General features: G+C 36.2%; 1 long non-coding RNA gene across 3 annotated transcripts; it reads left to right on the top strand.

The window, feature by feature from the left end:
- The first annotated feature begins 7,176 nt into the window (after window positions 1–7,176).
- Window positions 7,177–8,757, top strand: LOC106304250. 3 transcript variants are annotated; one of them, XR_001262679.1, is made up of 4 exons: window positions 7,177–7,515; window positions 7,875–8,092; window positions 8,158–8,302; window positions 8,389–8,757. It is a non-coding gene; the product is annotated as an uncharacterized LOC106304250 (long non-coding RNA). The 3 variants fall into 3 exon arrangements; XR_001262677.1 differs by having other exon boundaries at window positions 8,449–8,757; XR_001262678.1 differs by having other exon boundaries at window positions 8,163–8,302; window positions 8,449–8,757.
- The last annotated feature ends 321 nt before the right edge of the window (window positions 8,758–9,078 follow it).

The following is a 9,078-nucleotide window of genomic DNA, read 5'->3' on the forward strand; positions in this document are numbered from 1 at the left end:
AAGGCAACCCAAGACTATAAACCAGTTTCTGAATCTCATAATAAGAATCAGCAGACACATTGTCTTCCGGCAAATACTCTTTAAACAAGTCTGCCCATTCATCATGCAACTTTCAGGTAGATTGTGATCAGTTTTAATATTCATCATTTTAGCAGCCAACGACAATTTAGAGAGACCACCTCTACAACCACTGTAAAGTGGCTAATTCGCCGCATTTAACATTTCATAAAACTTTTTTGCATCTATATTAGGTTCTTCATCTTCATCATGAGCTACGAATGCATCAGCTACCATATCATGAACCCTATCATAATCTACCATCTGCTCTTCCTGTTGGTAACTATGTTCATTATGCAAAAGATGATCAATCGGTTCTTCCTGAAAATTGCTATTACTACTACTAGCTTCATTTTCCCCATGTTGAAACCAGATATAGTAATTTGGCGTGAAACCTCTATTTATTAAATGTTTGAATTGTTGCATTTCCGACAACGACAGAACATCTTACCACTTTCTTGGGCGAGCGGTGTGGAATCTGCTTGATGCATAAATGTCTCCAGCCCCGCAAGGTATTCTTTCGTCACTCTCCCGTTAGCATCTCTATCCATATACATCCACCTCCGCAACTCAAAAATATTCCCGGAGTCCGACATTTTTTTCACGTTTTTTTTCATGTTGGTGTGTTTAAAATGATGTTCAAATGTCCATATTTATAAGAAATTTTCGAATCTGGTAGTTGTAATTTTCCTGCGAATTTACGACGAAATTTAGTTAGGTGCCCGAAAAAAACGTGTTACAACTACAAAGTTGTTGGATTCAAAATTTCCTCGCTAGGTAGACGTAAAATATTTCATCGTAAAGTACACGCTACATTTACATCGAGTTTACGAGGAAATCGTAATTCCTCGTAAAGGCCACGTGATATTACATCGACTTTACGACAAAATCATTTCGTCGCTATTTTACGAGGAAATAACGCTAATTTTATTTTTCCTCGTAAGTTCCTCGTAAAGTCGACGTAAATTTACGAGGATTACTTTTCCTCGTTAAACTTCCTCGTTAAACTTGTGTTTTCTTGTAGTACATGGAAATCGAAGCTAACCGTCTTCCTTTAGTTCTGGAGGCAGTAACTTCGGAACTAGAAGATTTGGCAGCGAGGGAAGATTTCTTTCGACAAAGATTCTTCTGCTTCAGGTTAATACCATCCTCTAATGAAGGCCATAAATTTTCAATTTGACTCTGCACCAGGGGCCATATATAGTTGCAAGGCGTAGAAGGCTCAGGTGGTGTATTCAGAGGAGAAAACTAGAAGACGAGTCGCTTCGACCATGCACCCAAAGAAGGAACAAATTGTGTTGGAGATTTATCAATAGTCTGCATTTTGTGGATGAGCAGCATCTGGTAGGTTTGAAGCATTATCGTGAGAAAGACTTGTGATGGTTGCAAGAACGGAGGTTGCAGGAAGAGCTTTGTGAGTATCCCCACGATGAAGGCTCGAGGTGGTTGCGAGGGCAGAGGTTGCAGGAGGTCACATGAGAGACCATCATTTCAGAGAGTGGGTGAAGAAGTAGCCATAACTTGAGATTCAGATGTGGAGAATTTCATATTGATGGTAAAAGAAGCTTCAATCCAGACGAATTATACGATGGAAGCAGTAACGACAGTATTACTGTCGATTTGAGCCAGATAAATGAGAATATGATACTATATTGAGTTTTGATTTGGAAAAAGTGAACTGGTACAAGTTTTTTTTATCTATTAGCCTATGTATGTATGATCTTAAGAACAAAGTTAAACAGTGTGCAGTTATTCTTCCGGTACAGTGATGAGTAATTTCATGGGTCAGTGCTTGCCCACCACGGTTCGAATAGTATGCACTAAAACCTGACGAAAGTAACTAGTCACATACATACAAGTCTGGTGGTCCTAAGATTTAGAGGACCATAGACGATTTATTGAAGATTTTAAATAAAATTTTTATTTTAAATTTAAGGGTCTAAATCTTTTTTTGGCAGCCTATCTATGTCTATATATGTAGTTTCTTCAAAAAATTGGAGTTCCGAAACAAATATTTCATTAGGCTATGCCAACCATTTATATACATGCACGTACTACATATATGTATGTGACATCAATAGATGTATTATTAAATAAAATACCTCTTTCTTTTATCAAAAAAAAAAAAAAGTAGCTAAATAGTGTTTTCACAGTACTTCGCATATGTCCCTTTTAGGGAAAACGGCCCAAACCTATCCAATGTTTCACAATATGTTCAAAACTTACCCAGATTATACGGTCGTGCGAAAACATGCCTAATCTTTTGTATAATTCAAATTACATACCCAACATTTTGTTTTTGTGCGAAAACCTCGTATTGCCGTTAGTTCTTAAGCGGTCATTAACGCACCGTCTAATTCTAGTTATAATTCATGACGTAAATTATCTCTTGTATTAACACATTAAAAAAAAAAATTTACTCTAAACTCTAAAGCTTCCACGAAGACAGAACAAAAACTCTTCTCCTCTCAAACTCAAACCTCTCACTCTGAGAATCTCAATCAAACACTCGACGAAGACAAACAAAGAAAAGAAATAGTGGCGAGTTCATATTCCACCAGACAAGAACATTAGGTAAATTTCTTACTCAATTTTGCCCTAACTTTTTTCCACATCGACAGCTCCTCCGAATTCCTCCACCCCTTTTATGAAGAAATACTTTGCATATGTTATCGACGTGGATATGATATGCATGCATCTAATTTCCAATGTCTCGAAATTTTGTACACTTTATGATTAACGACCAAAATAATTGATTCTAATATCTTAATACACGTGTGAGCATTATTATGTAGAATTTTAGATGTATGTAACCGATAAGTTCAAGTTTTCTGTTTCATGAACTACTTAGGCCCTATTCGTTTGTACATCTAGAAGATGCATCCAGATGGTCCATCTAGATGTCTTATCTAGATGCTCCATCTGGATATTGTTCGTTTTTTCATTTCGTCCATGCATCCAGATGAATTATCTGAATGTATGTTCGTTTGCTTTTCATTTTTTAACTTGCATCAGCATCTAGGTGAACTTATTAATAAAAATGATTAAAATATATTTTTTACGTTTCGGCGAAAAAATAGTACTTTTACGGTTTTGGCGGAAAATATTTTTGCGGTTTTTGAGGAAAAATGTGTTTTTGACGAAAAAGTGCATTTTGTGGTTTTGGCGAAAAAAATACATTTTTATGGGTTTGGCGAAAAATACGTTTTTGCGGTTTTGGCGGGAAAAGTGTGTTTTGCGGTATCGGTGGAAAATGTGTTTTTTGACGAAAAAATGGGTTTTTGCGGGTTTGACGGAAAAGTTTTTTTCACAATTTTGGCGGGAAAATGCATTTTTGCGATTTTGGCGGGAAATGTGCATTTTTTGCGTTTTTGGCGGGAAAATGCGTTTTTCCGGTTTTGGCCGAAAAGTGTGGTTTTACTGGTTTGTCCGAAAAGTTTGGTTTTACTGGTTTGTCCGAAAATCTTGGTTTTACTGGTTTGGCCGAAAATGTGTTTTTATAGAAATGTGCGTTTTATATTTTTTGTGGAAAAACGCATTTTCCGGTTTTGGCGGGAAAGTGTTTTCAGTTTTTGCAGGAAAGTGTTTTTCAGTTTTTGCGGGAAATGTATTTTTTGGTTTTGGCGGAAACATGTATATGCAATAAAACGGAATTTACGGTTTGAAAATAATTTTTTGATTTTAAAAGATCATTTTTGTCATTTATCATTTTGGACTGAATTAGATGCATATGCATCCAAATGCACTATCAAGACTCAGCTTCATTTAGGTGAGAATTTGAGATGAGTTTTAAAAAATTCAGCTGGGTGATCCATCTGGATGTAGCATTATAATGCACAAAACGAACATCGATTTGCATCTTCACTCAGATGGATCATCTGGGTGAGCAAACTAACAGCACCTTACTCATTATCAGGATGAAGGTGAATCTCATTACATGTTGCTTTACTATTTTGCATCAATTTTATCATACTTCTCATTTCTCAAAGTAACAATGTATTATATTCTCGAATAAACCAAATGCTTTTCTTTTAAAGGACACTAAAATAATTAACGAATTAAGTAAACTATTAAGCTTGACCACCTCGTTGGCATTTAGTTACATTGCATTTTCATAGCCCACTTTATCAACTTTTCTAAAAAGATTATGGATCGATAAAAGATAGGTATCCATTGGTAATATCAAAATTTATTATTCTAATGCATCACTATAACATATCCAGCAATATTTTACTTCATATTCGTCAAATAATTTATATATAAAACAGAAAAATTAATTAAGATAGATCAAGATATCTTAGCCACACATATGCTTTTAATAATCCATCGGTTAGATGCTTAGATTTAATAATTATACTAAAATCAACTACGAAATAATTCTCATTGTTAAAATTATTTGGGGTTGCTAACTGAAACTTAATATAAAATCAAAATCTAGACGAATTGCTTATCAAACAAAAAAAAATAGACTAATTTCCGTCTCATAGTTTTGCTAAATAAGTTTGCAATGTAAAAAAGTTCATAGATATTGGATATATAAAAGGGGGGTTTTTTAATACCAAAAGAAATCTATTAAAATCATTCATGAAAGACTGTGAGTTGTATTAGTGATTACAGTCTGAACATGAAATGTTTTATGCATGCAATAACTCAAGTAAAAATAAACGTGTAACTTACTATTAAGAGAAAAAGTTCCCAAGTTCCAGGAACCATTATTTTAGTGTATCAGGTGGTAGAACGAACATAAACACAACCACTTATCCAATCACAAAAGAAGTTTCGTTTTCTATTTTTTTAGAATAAGTTTCGTCTTTTGTCAAAAAAGGAAAGAGAATAAAGGTGTGGATTGGTAGTGGCGGTAGGTTCTGTCACAATCCTTTTTATTTCAACAGCACTAAATTTACAGTAATTAAGCTTTATTAAAAATTTCAAAATCACAGTTCTTGAAATAACATACAGCTGTACACGTGTTCTATAGAGCCAAAAATTCAGAGCAATTTTTTGAAGCTTTCCTTAAAATTCTAACGCAATAAAATCTAAAACCACATCAAAAAGTATACAGATTTTTTTCTACGGCAAAATTTTCAAAGCTACAGCCATTACCAATCAGACCTTAAGTTTTGTTTACTTACTTATAAAAAAAAAGTTTCTTTTTCTTATTACAATTCCAACTCGCATGTGGTGTAAGTGATTTTCTTTGAGCTAAGAGTATAAATCATTGATAACTCAAAAATATTACGTACCAGTTATATATGCATGAAATTTAATATTTTTTTTTAAGTTTGATTTAACATGTGTTGTTGTAATTGAGTTACAATTTTGACTTAAACCTTTTTTAAATTTGTTAACTCAAAACATAAACTAACATCAACCAAAATTCATGTTTCCAAAACTTACGTATGCCAAGTTACAGTTACGTACTTTTGCAGATTTCATTTTGTTTGAACACTTATAATCTTTTTTGTTATTACTATTATTTCATTAATTTATTTTATTACTGATATTTAAATAAATAGTATATTAGTGATTATAATATTTATAAAACAATATAAATTGAAAATTACTTTTTCAAATTTTAATACTAATTTAAAGTATTTTTAAAAAATATTATTTTTAAAATAGTTTTTTTTTGGGACAACAATGCTTATATTTAAAATTAAGCGCCCAATGGGCTAAATCGATTACAACCGGAGAGATACTCGACAGTAACCTGAGAAGCAAACATAACTAACACATAATAAAAGATAGAAGTGGCTAAGGAGAGAAAAAATCCGTAGAAGATCTTCACTTGTTGTCCTGAAGCCTGCGTTCAAAAGAACACAAAGAAGTCGAAAACGACGTTGAAGAACCCAACGAATGGGTTTTGAGAGCATTTGAAGGCCGTTTCTAAGGCTGTCTGGATTTTCCAACATTGCAGTGAGGTCCGGAGAGGCTGCCGGAGTAGGACTACACACAGAGTCGTCGTCGGTACAACCTTTAAAGGATCGCAGTTGACAAAGTCGAGAGATGCTGAGTTCTGGTGATGTTGCAGTGAGATGCAGAGAGGCTGGCGGACTAGGACTACACGTAGAGTCGTCGACGGTACAGCTTCGAGATCGAATGTCGGACTCTTTGGATCAAAGTTATGGGCTAAGCCCAACCAGATCCATACAAGAGCCCAATCAGCAGAAATCCAGACCCCTATGACCAAGGCCCACATGACACAACACATCCAAATTAGGGTTTGCTCGAGACGTTGTGCGGGTGCTGTTGTGTTGACGGTGTGGGGGTGCGGTGACCGGACGGGACAGAAGAAACGGCGAAGAGGAGAGGCGTAGGTGTTAAGACAGGGGCGGAGCCAGAGGATCTACGGTTGTCTTTCTTGAAAGACGACAAAACAGTGGAGAGATTTCGGATCTGAGCTCTAGCTTGAAGAAACACGGTGCAACATGGCGGAAAGGGATCTCTTTGTCCGGGAGTAACTCAAACCGGAGGAAGGGAGAGGCGCGGACGGACGGCGAAAGGGAGTCCACACACGGCCTGAGCAGATCCGGTGTTTCCCGATACTCTGAGAGAAGAAGTGGCGAGGAGCGTAACGGGAGAGGTGGCGTCAGTGATGGGGACTGAAGAAACGATAGCGTGAACGTGAAAGTTGACTAGAACACAAACATAGAAAAAAAAATAAGCCGGTGACACGAGAATAGGACGGTGGATGACAACAAAAGGAACAGAAGACTCGACGCCGCCGGCCAAGGGCACCACTGGCGTCAAGGAGAACGGGATGCGGCGGCATCGTCAAAGTTTTAGGGTTTTCTCGATACTTGGGACATGGACCGTTTTGATAACTGCTTCCTAAAATGTTTTTACCTTTTTTAATGTTTAAAATAGTTTAATGTTTCATTTGTTTCCCATATATATTTTCACTGTTTATCTTATAAAATAAAGGAGAGTTGTCTCTCTCCTTAGGCTATCCACATCATCAACTACATAGGGGCAATTCATGACACGTGTGTCATACTATAATTCTCAGATTTCGCTTCCCGTTAGCGTCTTGCAAAGTGGGTTTTTCATGTTTGCAGAGGCCCAATAGGTAATTTAGGTGTTGTAATAGATTCAGAATAGGTCCAAAGACCCCATAACACAACTCTTCTACATTCCAATCCTACGATTCAAAGTTCCCAGCCACCGCAACCTGTTCGTAACCGTCGACGTTAAACTTTGCAATCACTACAAGCTTTCAACGACTTCTTAATCCTTCTGTTCTTAATCCTTCTGCATATAATACATATATGGACTAGAAGGCATGAATCCACGTATCTCATCGTTTCTCAGTTTTCTCCTCTCCAAAACTCTCTCTAAGGGCGAGTTTGACTATGGCGATTCTTTAACTGATTCTGTCTGATTTGAAGGCTGGTCTTATCAGCAGGCTCCTTTGTTGTTGGGAAGGAATAAGGTCGAGAGCTTATTGGAATTGAAAAGGTAATTTTTGTCAACTGAATATTTTAGATCTTAAAATTATTGGGAAATGTTGTGTTGTTAATGGTTCAAACAGCTGAAGTTTAATTTCGTTGCGGAAGTGGGTGTGGATAAAAGTGATTTCAAAGAATTTCTCTACCGAGTAAGAGCTCCGCGGTGAAGTTGGTTGTGTCCATTTTGGATACACTTGTGTTGCTAATTACACTTTCGCATATTTAGTGTTTTCAATGGATCAATCCTAGATTTTAGGAATTGATTTATGGGGGATGATGAGTACTTTTATATAGATCTCCCTTGGCTATAATTTGGAAGTGCTCTGATTTTTGAGCAACGTTTTGGGTTCTTGATTTTTAAAATCGTAGAATCCAGTGGTCAAGTTTGTAGGAGTGGTAAACGCGAAAGAAAAAGTTATAGCAGAAACGATGCATCAACTCTCCCTGGAGATCAATGGGGTTAATAAGAAGAAATTTTATAAAGCAAAAATGTGGGTGAGCCAATGTTGAACTTCAAGGAGTTGCAGGAGTTCAAGCCTGTCGGTGATGATGCCCCTACCACTACTACAAACTTGGCTGAAAATAAGGTATGACTACAAACTACTGTATATAGATTAATAGAAAACTTTGATCATGAAAATTTGTTTTTTAGGACAGATGAGCATGAATCTAGATGGGGAACTTCCATGAGATGATCCACTACATTACTTTGCTGTTCATGCTGTCAAGAGCATCCAAAACAGATCTAACTCTTTGCTACTTTATGAACTTCAATAGGGTGTGCATGCAACCCTGAGGTATGCCTACATGAACAAATTAACGATTCTGAATTGCAAGAATCTATGGTAGATTTGGCTGTCCTGTACCTAACATATTTTTGCAGTCTTTTCCCGCTTCAGGTTTGAGTAAACTTTCTGAGTAGTTTCATATTTTGTTCCAACAGACCGATTTGAGGTTTATAGAGCTTCGTAGATGACATCAGGACTGTCGTGTATACATGCTTTGGAGATGTGTGCTTTTTGAGCTGTGAAACATGACTACTATATAGTGGAGTTATACGGGCATGAGATATCTTTCAAATGGAAAACCTCAGAAAATGGAAACGTACATCAACACATATTTCAATCCGCTATCCTAATGGAGTTTATAGAAGGATGATCTTCTTTTTTTTTTTGATCAATAGAAGGAGGATCTCTAAAGGTATCTTCTTTCTTTGAAATTTTAAGTCTATATATATAAGCCCCTCCAACTTTATCGTAGCAAAAAATGATGAATATGATTAGGAAAATATGATTAGGAAAATATGATTAGATGAGATCAACACGGGAACCATGTGTTTGATTTGATCAAAAGGTAAACAGTGTGTTACATCAGGTAAAGAATAAGATTACTGGGTTCGTTGGAGATAGTTGGAATTATCCAGATTTGTAACTTTCGGTGACGAACAGACAAGTGGTGACTAAGCTAATGGTTTGTGTTTCCTTTACGTACTTGAAACATCCAATATAACCTGTTGTTTCCATCATATAGATTAGTTAGCTAGCAAAGGACTCTAAACTGATGCGTTTTGGAA

The sequence above is a fragment of the Brassica oleracea genome, chromosome C7 (assembly GCF_000695525.1).
Source record: "Brassica oleracea var. oleracea cultivar TO1000 chromosome C7, BOL, whole genome shotgun sequence".
Lineage (NCBI taxonomy): Eukaryota > Viridiplantae > Streptophyta > Magnoliopsida > Brassicales > Brassicaceae > Brassica > Brassica oleracea.